This window comes from Sceloporus undulatus, chromosome 1, assembly GCF_019175285.1.
Source record: "Sceloporus undulatus isolate JIND9_A2432 ecotype Alabama chromosome 1, SceUnd_v1.1, whole genome shotgun sequence".
NCBI classification, from domain to species: Eukaryota; Metazoa; Chordata; class Lepidosauria; order Squamata; family Phrynosomatidae; genus Sceloporus; species Sceloporus undulatus.
Genome location: NC_056522.1, coordinates 109,012,686 through 109,025,396, shown reverse-complemented (window position 1 = coordinate 109,025,396; position 12,711 = coordinate 109,012,686). Strand labels below are relative to the sequence as shown.

General features: G+C 44.8%; 1 protein-coding gene across 4 annotated transcripts in view; it reads right to left on the bottom strand.

The window, feature by feature from the left end:
* The window catches only part of FYN (FYN proto-oncogene, Src family tyrosine kinase), a 160,926-nt gene extending 149,732 nt beyond the window's left edge, over window positions 1-11,194 (bottom strand). For all 4 annotated transcript variants that reach the window (XM_042450296.1, XM_042450289.1, XM_042450311.1 and 1 more), the window contains exon 1: window positions 10,564-11,194. The gene's annotated coding sequence lies outside the window, so the exon portion shown is untranslated. The remainder of the gene's footprint in view (window positions 1-10,563) is intronic.
* Window positions 11,195-12,711: the final 1,517 nt, after the last annotated feature.

Below are 12,711 nucleotides of genomic sequence, written 5' to 3'. Positions count from 1 at the left end.
GCCTTAGCCCCGCCCCCGTCGCCACAGCAGCGAGGGCGGGGCCCAGGCCGGGAGCGAAAGCCTCCCTGGGAGGAGTATTCCCTCCCCGCCTTAGCCCCGCCCCCGTCGCCACAGCAGCGAGGGCGGGGCCCAGGTCCGGGGCTCCTATTCAAATGTAGGACACAAAAAAATTGTGTCCTACACTTGAAAATTTTGTCCTACATTTGTCCCGGTTTGGAGGTCCGGATCTATGGCAACCCTAGCTGTAACACATTTGCAGTCCATTATCTTAATGGGTATATTTCCATCCTAAATTATGTGTGATTAATTTTTTTTCTTAACTCTCTTTCTGTAGTTGCATTACTAGCAGAGCTTTTAAGCTCTTAACTATATATACAACAGTACTTTTAGGGTGATTTAAAGGACAATCAACTTCTATTTAGAACTTTTTATTGTGAATTATCTTAAATAAAGCAAACAATATTTACTTTGGTCTAAATTTATGAAAAAAAGCAACAAGGCAAATTAACTTGGCAAATTACTTTTTCTTGTTTACTATTCTACCTCTTCAACAGAAATCACTTGCATCATACCAGCAACCCCCCCCAAAACCTCTGATCTTCAAGTTAATAAAACTTCCAAGTCAAAAATCTTATTTACCATCAGTGAGTAACTATTGTTTGATCTAGCTCAGGAGGTACACACTCATGTCTATCAAGGGCCAAATGCCCTTGGAGGTAATCTGTCTGGGTCTGTGGGTCCTTACCAGCCGAAGCTGAATACAGTGATGGCAAGGCCCCAAAACAGGTAAACACATCCCTTTTCTTTCTTTCTGCCCACCTTCCCCCTCTCTCTCACACGCAATCTCTCTCTTCCCTCTCCCCCCTCCTATCTTTTCTACTTTCTTCTCTTCCTTCAAACCTAATCTGCTGATAGGGAAGGGACAGATCTCCCTCATATAGTTATGAACTAATTGTTTCTAGGTGGCTTTTGAATTTAGGCTGGTAACTAAACTAAACAGTTTACTTCTTTTATAGTTATAAGGCTATACGTTTCCTCTGCATCTAACCTCTAATGCTTTTTGTTGAAGAGAGGCCCTATACTATTCTTTCTTTCACACTGTTCTGTTAGGTTCTCTAAACCACAGATTATAACAAGATGTGAAACATTTGAAATTATTGCAGGTATAATGACAAAAAGTGATGGCCCAACTTTAAATGTGTAAGCATTAATACAAAACACACGTTTTATTCTTTATGGAGCACATTTGCGGGAAGGAAGAGTAATGCTGGGAACCAATTACTCTTGTTTTTGTGGCCTTATCAGCTGGGTTGAGCAGACTTTTGTAAAACAGTTGGCTTAAGAAAATTCCAATATCTGCCAGCAAGAGGCTTCCTTAAGCTTCCTAGACTGTAAAATTAATAGCTTCCCTACCTGCTGACTCTCCAAGTAACCTATCAAAGGTTTACTGAAATTACACTAAAAGCTGTTGGATGTAACACCAGGAGGCAGAACTTGTTTTGTTGTCCCCCAGCTTTCTCACTTGTCTCCAAAGTGCAAAGGATTTCACATTGATCATTTCTATTTTCTTTAACATTTCTCCTGCTCAACTTCCAGCCTTGTGTATACACACTCTGAAATAAGTACTTGTGTAACTATCACACATGACAACATGCAGCTGGTGCACATGGACTGTATAATAATCATTTAGGACATAACCATGTGTATAAGAGTTTTTAGGCACGTTACAGACAGCCCCTTTGAGGCGGCCTGTACCCGCCCCTTTCCCCAGTGTATCGGGGCCTCAGCTGCCAGACCGGCAGCCTCCAAGGCCCCGATCCGCCGCTTTCCAGGCTGCGGGGAAGCGGCAAAAGGCTGCTTCCCTGCAGCCTGGAAAGGGGTGTCCTTGGGGCTTCAAGCCCCAAGGACACCCCACGGTGGCAGGGAGGAGGAGAAAGGGGCCGCTTGGCCCCTTTCTCCCTTGCGTTGCTGGGTGCAGCCATCTAAAGGCTGCGCCCAGTGACGCAAACCAGGAAGGAGCTCCGAAACAGAGCTCCTTCCTGCTCTGCCGAAAGCAGGAGCGACAACATCACATCTGCACCGCCCTGTATAGAGGCGGCGCGGTGGTGACGTCGTCATAGCGGGCCCCATGTGGAAGGGGTGCCGCCATTTTGTATGGACTCAGTCCGTACTAGGGTTAGGAGCATCCAGAAGTGATGCTCCTTTTTAACCCTAGTAAGGACTGAGTCCGTACTTAAAGGCCCGTCTGTAACGGGCCTTAGATAACTTTTTTAAAAAAAAGAATAAGGCCAATTTAGAAAGGGAAGGTATTATCTACAGTTATTGGGGTGAAACTAAATTGAATTGCCATGTGCATCTGCACTGTACCTTTGTATACTACATTCCAGACAAATAAGATAGGAAAAGCTGTTCCTTGTGTGCCTTGTTTGTCCATTCCTGGGCACATCTGGAGGAAACAGGATGCTTGATTATAGGGAAACTCTGAAGAATCCTCTTATGTTGTCAGTTTGACATTCCTGTTTGTGCAAAATATTTTCATGTCTCACACAAAAAATAAATCATAAAAATCTGGTAGAACAAAGACTTTCTAAGGCACTTCCCACAGATTATGTCTCAAATATCTGGTTTCTAGTTCAACTACTGTGTTACATTACAAAAATAGCCCCTACTTACCAAATATCCACTAAGATTATAAATATCTTTAGTGACCTATTTTCATCACATAACAACAATGATGTCTGGTTAAAAATAATATAATGTATGGATTGGAGTAGTAGATTTCCATCTACTACTAAAAACAACAACAATTAAAAAAACACATATGGCCCCTCATTAATGCTTCCTTAAGAACAGAAACAATACATGTCAGTACTCTTGCAAGTAAAGTAGACCAGAACTATATGGCAGCCTCCTTGTTAAGTCAATGTTATGAACAAGTAATGGGATTTGTCCATGTCTTTAAAATTAATTTACAGTAATAATATGAATAACGAAAATAATAAAATACTTAACATTTGCACAATATTTCATAACGTACTTCATACAGTACTTTTTTAAAAAAAGTATTCTAAAAGGTTACAATTTTAGCTGAACTGTCATAACTTGATATACTATAATAGGAGGGATGTAGGGGGTAGTTTGTAACTTGTCCAGTCATATTTTTATTAGAATATAAATCCACTGTAAATCATTTCATGCCTTGGATTACACAATTCATCCTAACGAAGCCCATGGGGTTGTTGGCTGCAAGGATCTCTTCTCATAGTACTCCACCCGAATATAGTTGGATAACTTCATGCAGCCCCCTTAGACAGCAGAATTGCTGCCTATTAAAGCATGCCATAACTGCAAATTCACCATTTTATACATAGAAGCATTTGTCTTAGTAATCATCTATGCTGGTAAACTTTGAAAATAACATTTTTCAAAGCATCTATCCTCTGGAATTCAGCATCCTAATTTAAAAGACTTTTCATCCAACCAATAACTGCTCCAGAGAAGGATATCTAGTTTAGGAAAATCCCATGCTATTTCCTGCTTTATCACATGGTAATACAAACTGACTCAAATTCTGTGAGCTTACTGTACACAACTGAAGGTACATCCCCATGTCAGAAGAACATGTTTTGTTCCTGTCAGCCTGCAGGAAATCACTACTTTTTTGTTTAAAATCCAAATATGTTCAGTTACTGATGTCTGGAAGTATCCATGTGAAAATCTGAATACTCTGGCAAATAGCATACGTGCCCAAGAGAGGTGAAAATTTCACCCTAGCCTGGTTGGAAAAGGTTGCACAAGGATAGACCCGCTTATAGGGACAAGAGCTCTTCAGTACAAATATGACAAATTCTTAGAATAATTAATCTCTGTTTTCAGCTGAATTTCTTCCAAAAGTAAAGATACAAATTGTGCTTGAGAACATTTACAGTATTCTGATATTTCTAGGAACCAGATCTTATGTTCTGTTATGTTCTGAGACTATAGGACCGTGATGGTGAACCTATGGCACACGTGCCGGAAGTGGCACTCCGGGCATGGGGACCGATGGAAGGAAAAACAGGCATGCGCGTGCCCGTTTCTCCTTCTCCCTGCCATTTTCGGACTTCCAGAAAATGGCACTGGAGGGAAGGAGGCAAAGGCGCGCGCATCTGGCTCCTTCTCCCAGCCTTTTCCTGGTGGCGTGCCGGGTCCTGGGCTCGATCGTGGCCCTTCCAGCCCCAGACCTTCCTCCAAAGAGAAAGATCTGGGGCTGGAAGGAAGCCAAAGGGAAGGGCCTGGGCACCTGTCCCAGGCCCTTCCCTTCGGCCAAACGGGCTCCAAGGGGCCCATTCGGCCAAAGGAAAGGACATGGGATGGGCACCCAGGCCCTTCCCTTCGGCCTCTTTCCCCTTCGGCTGAATGGGCTCCAAGGGGCCCGTTCGGCAGAAGGAAGGGGCCGAAGGGAAGGGCCTGGGATGCGTGCCCAGTCCCCTTCTCCTTGGCTTCTCTTTCCTCTGACCAAACGGGTCCCTTGGAGCCCGTTCGCTCCGAGGAAAGGGAGGCCGAGGAGGAGAGGGTGGGCGGACGCCTCCTCCTCCTCCCCACAGGGCTTCGCCAGACCTGAGGTGTCTGAGGTCTGATGAAGCCCCCCAGAGGTGCAGGGGCCGCGGGCCTTCTCCTCCCCACCCATGGGCCCTTCCTGGTCCCCAACTGTCTCTGAGAGACAGCTGGAGGCCAAGGGAAGCGGAGGAGGGGCAGGCCCCCAACCCTCCCCTCCGGGACTTCCAGCTGTCTCTCAAAGACAGCTGGAGGCCACGAAAGGGCATGGGGAAAGCCCCGCCCCATAGGCCCCACCCCCAGAGGGTGGAAGACCCGCCTCTGGCACGCAGCCCCACCCCGGTGGTGGAAACTCCGCCCCCAGCACGGTGACTCAAAAAGGTTCACCATCACTGCTATAGGACATGCCATTGTATTCTAGCATCTTTATGCTGTACTAGTAGACCTCTTGCTATATTGCTCAGGCACACATTCCCCTTTGAGACAGTAGGAATCTCAGGACTGCTACTCTAACAGAGCAGTGGAAGTACTACATGACCCAAGAGTGCCACAGATGCAGCTTTTCAAGGCATAAAAGCAAGATTAGGAAAGTTATATACATGGAACTGCAAGATGAAGGAACTACCAAGATGAGAATAGTGACACAGTGCTTGTTAACTGGATTGTCTGCAGTGAGCTAGGATCAAAAAACAAACAGTAAGCATCTTTAAAACTTGTTTTTAATATTTTACAAGTTGTCTGGATGCCAGCTACAAAAACACACTTCTTGTAAAAATGTACTTCTATTAATTAGCTTTACAATTGTCCCCCCACCCCCGCTCCCCCAATATGCAGTTTGCTCTCATATGTTCCAGATAAAAAGTAGAAAACAGGCTGTTATTGAGGAAATGTTAGGAAGTACTATTCGTGCTACAAATACTATAAACTTGGGTGAGGTTTGTGTGGTCTTCCAGATGTTATAACTTGCAGCATTCCTTACCATTGGTTATTGCTGACTAAGGCTGCTGGGAGTTGCAGCCCAAGAGTATCTGGAGGGCTGTGTGATTCCCATAAATTGTAGTATTTGTAGCACTCACAACTGGCAACACATCAATACTGGTGTGTGTGAGAGGGATGGTGAGCCCTGGTACCTTGTGTCCCTTCTTAAGTAGAAAACACTAGTGTAACTCTGCAACTACACGGAATTTCTTCCTAAAAGGCAGGCCTAGCAGAATCATTCAGCTCAGCCAACTGTCCCAGAACATAGTGTTGCTTCTGCACAGGGCAGCCAATTGTAGGATTTCCTCTGATGTAAGACTGGAAGAACTGCTGACACATAGATGCCTGGTGCAGGTGCAAGATAACTAAACTGAAGCTTTCATACTTTGGAAATATGAGATGAAGTGACCCCATGGAAAAGTCAGTAATACTCCATAAAGCAGAAGATAGTAGGAAAAGAGGAAGACCACATTACAGGTGAACTGATTTAATCAAGGGAGCCCAGTCTCTAAATTTGCAAGACCTCAGCAGAGCAGTGGATGACTGAGGCTCTTGGAGGTCTCTTGTTCATAGAGTTGCCAAAGCTGATTTGATGGCAATTAAAAACAAGAAAAACAGTTGCCGTTTTTCTTTTTTATTTCTTGGTTCTTAAATAGAAAGCATGAAAAGAATCTGGTATGACTCTAAAACTTGTTTCCAGCATTTTAAGTATTGTACAAACCAAATAAAGTGGCACTTTCATTTGTTCTATGCTTTTAAATCTTAGATCTTTTTAGTTATATTTTAAAACCTCAAATATGAGATGCTAGTCTCTCCCTCCCTCCCTCTCCTTTCACTGGCAGGCAAAGACCTTATTGTTCAGGCAGGCCTTTGGCAATTGACTATGGTTGCTGTGGAAGAGCCTTTTTACTGGTTTGGTACTGAGACTTCTTTTATTGGCATGTTTTAAATTCTGTTTTATGTTTGTACTTGTTTTATGTTTAGATTTGTTTTGCTTCGTTTTATTATTTATACTGTGTGTTCCTTTTTTGGTGGGGGGGAGATAAAGATGAACTAAAGAAATTTATCTAGTCAATATATACAGTAATATACAGGTGTCTGGAGACCCAAAACTGGGATGTTAGCCGACAATTAAAATCCTATGTGCCTTATGGGAGGACTTCTGAAACCTTGTTCCAGGTCCTCTTTTCCCAGCCATGTTGACTTCCTCCACCAAAGGGCAGATGAAAAGAAAGTTATAGGAGGGAGGGAGGGAGGATCTCTGGTAAGACAAGCTACAGAGGGAGGAAAGAGTTTAGCCCCTCCATTTTCATGCCATTTTTGGTTCCAAATGTTGTTGCTGTACTATGTACAGTAGTTTGGATTATAGCCTCCTTAACTTCAATGCAAGAAAATTAAAGACATTAGCATGTATTTTACTTTCCAACCAATCAGTGGTGCGTAATTTGGTCTCAGTCCAATAGTTAGTCCCAACTAGAGCAGACCTATCAAATCAATAGAACATAGAATAATTGCCACCTTATCAAGCTCCCACTAATTTAACTGGGTCTACTCTAACTGAAACTAACAACTTGATTTAGCCCTTCATCTGCATTTTGTCCACAAATCATATACACTTGTCCCTCCACATCTACGGATTTGATTATTCACAGATTTTATTAATATGTTTTCTCTAGGAATATCTAGGTCCTCCAGTGCAACTCTATGGTCAACTTTAATTAAAAGTCGCACTGAAGGATCTATAGATTCCTAGAGATAACATTGCACTAGGCATTTGTAGCTCCTCCAGAGCAATTCTATGGTCAATGTCTGGCAGATGCTGACTACGGAGTTGCACTGGAGGACCCAGAGATTCCTTGAGAGGTGTTCTCACAGGCAAAAACATAGTTTTTTTTTTGTTATTTGCGGGTTTTCCACATTAACAGGGGTCCTGTGCCCCTAACTCCAGTGGATGTGGAGGGATGAGTGTAGTACAATCAAATACTGTCCCTCAAGAACAAAATCACTTAATGAAAGTGCAAACAAAACAAATCTCTACTAATTTATCATTCATCTTCAGTATCAAAGACAAGTTCTGTGATGTTTCAGAATCTGAATATATTCTATATCTATCAAGAAGCAAGTCTTGCCTAAGTTCATTGGGACTTGGCCTCAGATAAGAAAATGCAGGATTGTACCTTAAACATAACAAACTATTCCTTCTGGAGAAGTGTACAATAACTGATTTAATGCTAAAAAAACTCAATCATAAAATTTTGTTTAAAAGAATGATAAATTGTTACATAATTGTTTTGTAATACAAAAAGGATGTGGAGCTAACAACAGGAAAGTGATGTTGTGCTGGCATTAAAATTCAAAACCCTAAACAATTTTGGCCTAGGTTACCTGAAGTATCATCTCCTCTGACATATCTTTGCTCAGATTATAAAATCATTTTCAGGGATGTTTTTCTTAGTTAGTGTGCCAAATGAGGTGACATTCATGACTACTAAAGAGAGGGCTTTTCAGTGGTGGCACTCTATTTGCGAAATGCCTTGCCATAGAGGATCACTGAGTGCCTGAGTTGTATTCAATACCTTTTTCTTTTCCCAGGCTTTGCGTCTGGAAGACTGCCAACAATTGTCAGGTGATGTAGGCTATAATTTTAGAGGAAGGAACTGGCAAAACCACCTCAGAGGATTCCTTGCCTGAGAAAACCCTGTGAAATTCATGGGGTCCCCATACGTTGACAGGTGAATTGAAGACACGGAGATACACAGAGATGCATAGTGTCTTTTTAGATGTTTGCGCTAAAGCTAGCTTTTATTTTGGTTTTACTCTGAAACTTTGGAAGTTTTATATATTGTACTATTTTTGTACTTTTAAGGTTTTTAGTCTTGCTCTTTGAAGTGCCCAGATGAAAAGAGATTTTAAAAATAAAATAAACACACCTAGTCCTCACATCTGTGCATTGTGTCACATCACAGTAATGGAAGGGGTGGGAGAGGGCAAAGCTGTATATGTCCTTGCATTTCAACAACCTTTTATTTTAGGCTACACTTCTATGAAACTGGAACAAAATCCTATTGAACTTAATAAGATATACTATGAAATATATATGGCACTGTGCCATTAACATTTTTATCATCTCCCTTAACCTTCCCACCGTCTCCTGAATGAACTGCATCACATGTCCAAAAAGCATTTTTTTAAAGAGGAAAAACAGACATATATGTAGATCCCGAGTTTAAGTGTCAGAATACATATGATCAAGGATTGAGACAAGCTCCTGATGCAGCAGAAATCTGATTCATTCTTTAAAAAGGCTTAAACATAGGCTCCGCAGGCGCAGCAAAAAAAGAAGAGAGAACCCGCTAGCACTCATGGTGCAATGAACACAATCCTTCACTAGGCTAAATGTGCCTGGAAAGAGACTGGGGACAGAAAAGAGAAAGAAGCAAGCAGCCCTAGGGAAGAAAGACAAGAATCAAAGGGGAGCTGGGTGTGGGGTGAGAGCTTTCTCTTAGTTTTACCACCCTTGAGTATTTTGTGCATCTCTTTTCTCCCCCCTCAAGACCCTCTTTTGTCACACGCACATAAAATCCTGCCAGATTTATTTGCAGGAGAGGGAGGAGTCCTTTTATTTATGTTGTCTTCCACTCCCCCTTTTTGCAGTTAAGTTGCAGTGGATATAAAGCCTGGGATGAATCTCAGCCGCTGGTTAAAAAAGAAAGAAAGAAAATCTTCAGTTTGTGTGAATTAAGGAGGTGGAGACCTGGAAAACTGTTCATATTTTTTCTCTCTCTTTTTTGCAAAGGAGCTCAAAGGAAAAGGAAAAAAGGAAAGGCAGCATGTGCCTGTGGAAACCCCAGCTGTACAAGGAGGACCATCAATTATTAAAGCATTACATCACCACAAGTCATTAGCACCCTTTTCTACAGCCAACATGCCACACAGAATGCTACCTAATTGATCCTGGCACAAGACAATCCCTTCCCATCAGGGGCTGTCAAAGGCTCAACCCCCCCCCCCCCAAATACACACACACACTCACTTTCCCCTTCTCCCAGAGGCTGCTTTCTTGTTTCAGAAACCCATCCCAATCCCAACAAGAAGGAGCTCTTGGTTTAGGAAAAGCCCCAGCAGCTCTAAGCCACTGTGCAGATGGGAGGCCATCCATAGCACTGACCCCCTGGCATAGGGCAAGGCTAGTCCTTGGCACGGCCACCACCAGGGGCCAGTCCCACCCAGCAGTGGCCAGCCTGTCACACCAGGCTTTGCACCCATGTTGTCTTCCACTCCCCAGCCTCTCTTTGCTGGGCTCCTCCTGGGTCAAGCCACCCCGCCCCCCTTGAAACCTAATCAATGGGGAACAACAACTGCTCCTCGCCCAGGAGGCCACAAGAGTGGGCTGTTTTGTTTTTCATCCAACAAGAGCTGCCTTCCTCCGCAGCCTGACACAGATGGAAAGACAGGGCAGGCAAGAGGATGTCTTCCCCCCAAAGGACCAGATTCTGGCTCCTATTCCTGAGGAAGGGCTTTTCCTTCTTACGCAGGGCATGTGGGCCCTTCTTCGAGAGGGAAGGGGTGCCTTCTTCCCCCCCAAAAGAGGGAGGTTAGGCCTTCCCTCCCACCTCAAAGCAAGGCACCCCTGTCTCCCCCCCCCCCGGCTTTGCCCTATCCACGCCCCACAGAGGAAAGGCCACCCTTCCCCTCGGCAGCTTTGGGGAAAAGAGGGGTCCAGGGAGAAGAAGGGTGGCCAGGCACGTCCTCCATTTCCCGGACCGTGCCCTCCATTCCCCCTCCCCCCCATTTCTGGTCCAGGAGCTCCCTTCCCAAAGAGCCTCCATTTGGAGCAGCCATTTATCTTTCTAGGTGGGTTTTTTAATGCTTTCCCTATTGGTTTCTTCACCCTTTGAAGGGGCGCCTGGTCCTCCCTGGCAGCTGTGGGGCACCTCTGCTCAACCTGGGAAAGAAGAGGCAGGGAGGAAGGGAGGGAGGGAGGATCCCGCCTTGCCCCGAAAGCCCTTCTGCCTTGCTCCCCACCAGGCGCCTTGGCCTCCCTCTTACCTGAGGCTCAGCCAGGCCAGGGCTCTTCCTCCTCAGCAGCAGCAGCAGCAGCAGCAGGGGCCCCTTCCCTCCCCAAAGGCCACCTCCTCCTCCTCCTCTCGCTCAGTGCCTCTGCTTCTTCCCGGAGGGCGGTGGCAAGAGGAGGGCTGAGGCAGGCGAGGGATGAAGGCTCCCTTCTCCAAGCTCGCTGGGTATCTTCTGAGCCCAATGAATAGCCGGGAGGAAGGCGAGAGGCTGGGGAGGCCTCAGCAGCGACCAGAGGGCATCCACACCCCCAAAGCAGCAGCAGCAGCAGCAGCAGCAGCAGCAGGAAGAAGAAGAAGATGCAGCAGCAGCAGCAGCAGCAGCTGGAGAGCTTTGTCTGCCTGCCTTCTTCTCCTTTGCTTGCTGCCCAGGCTTCTCCTCTCCTTGGCTTTCCTCCTTCTTTGCCCCCTTCCAAAGCCAAAGTCTCCTCAGGGGCTCTCTTCTTGCCCAGCCTCCCAGGCTCCAGAGAGAGGATGGCGCAACCTCAGCAGCAGCAGCAGCAGCAGCAGCAGCAGCATCCCCAGAGCTCCTCCTTTGGCCCCTTTGCTCGGATGGAGCAGGGATCCCTATACAGAGAGAGAGAGAGCCACACACAGCCCGCCTTCTGCGTCAGTCCCCAAAGCTGGGGGGGGGGGGGGGGAGAAAGAGAGGAGGGGGCGGTGGCTCAAGATGGACATCCCTAGCTGGCCAATGGAGAGGCGGATCCTGCTTTTGGGTGGGGGAAAGAAAGACACAGCAGTCCTCATTGGCACAGAAGGGAAGGTGGAGGGTGGGCTTCCCTTTGGGGGCTGAGGGGAGAGGGATATGGTCAGCCAGCTTCGTTTCTGTGGAAAGGAAAGGGATGGAGGAGGAAGAAGAAGAGAGGAGGGTCTTCCTCCCCCTCCTTTAGCTTTGTAATGCTGTTAATGAGAATTAAACAAATATCCACCAACTAGGAGTGCCGTTATTGGCCAACCAAAATGCACACTAGTATGTTGCAAGGTTTCGAGGCTTCACTGGCTTCTTCATCCGGCAAAGCAAACAGGAGAGGAGGGGGGAAATGGAAGATGTTAGTCATTTTAGTTGTTTCTCTTAATGAGAGTGAATCATCAGAGTTGGAAAGACCCATCTGAAGACATTGTGCAAGGGGAAATAAAGCAAACAGACTGAATTTTAATCATACTGTTATCATAGTGTGAGCTAGGAAAATACAGATATTTATTTATTTATTTTGGAGTATTTATACTCCACTTTTCCGCCCCAAAGACACAACACAAAAAAAGAAGGGAGTGGTGGTGGGGAGGGTCCAGCAGTTCTTCTTTCCCTCTGAGGCCTTGGACCAAGGCAGATGGACTGGAGGGAGGGCTCTCCTTAAGATAGCTCTGCTTCTTAAGATAAATATCAAATAAGGCATTGCTTTGAGTTTATATATCAACGGGTTTCTTCAAATAACAGATCATGTATATGTTTATATATAAGTTTAGTTTGCAGTTTAAAGGGAAAGATAAAATAATGATAAGGACTAGTTTTTCATTATAAGAAGACTGTGACTTTGTTTAGCCAAGAATGTTTTGAGAACAAAGGAGATGACTACCAAAAGCTATTTTAGCAGACAATTAAAGCCTATGATAGATATGAAACCAAATACACATGGATGGTGTAATTAATATCATTGGGAATTAATGCAAGGTACAGGTAAATGTAACCAATATTTCTTGGTTCACAGGAAGACAACAAGGAAGTCTGTCATTCTCATACACACACACAGTATGCCCGCGTCATATGTGGATGTGATGTATGCAGCTTTCAGCATATGCTGAAAGCCACACCGGAAGAAGTGGTGCCATGTGCCGGAAAAAGTAATGGCGCAGGTACCCATGGTGCACACACACAAGCCACATACATGGAATTTCCCTTACACGGGGTGGTGGTGGTGTCCAGAATGGATCCCCCACGTAAGGGAAGGGACCACTGTATACAAATTAACTCCTGGAGGTAACAGCCAACTTAAGCTGATTTCTTATTTATCCCATGAAAGCCATGAATGAATATGAACATTGTTTCATCAGTAGCCTGATATTATTGCAAAATACATTGCAAATTTGTTTTTGCAAAATGCACAAATTAGTGAACTTAGAATTTCAT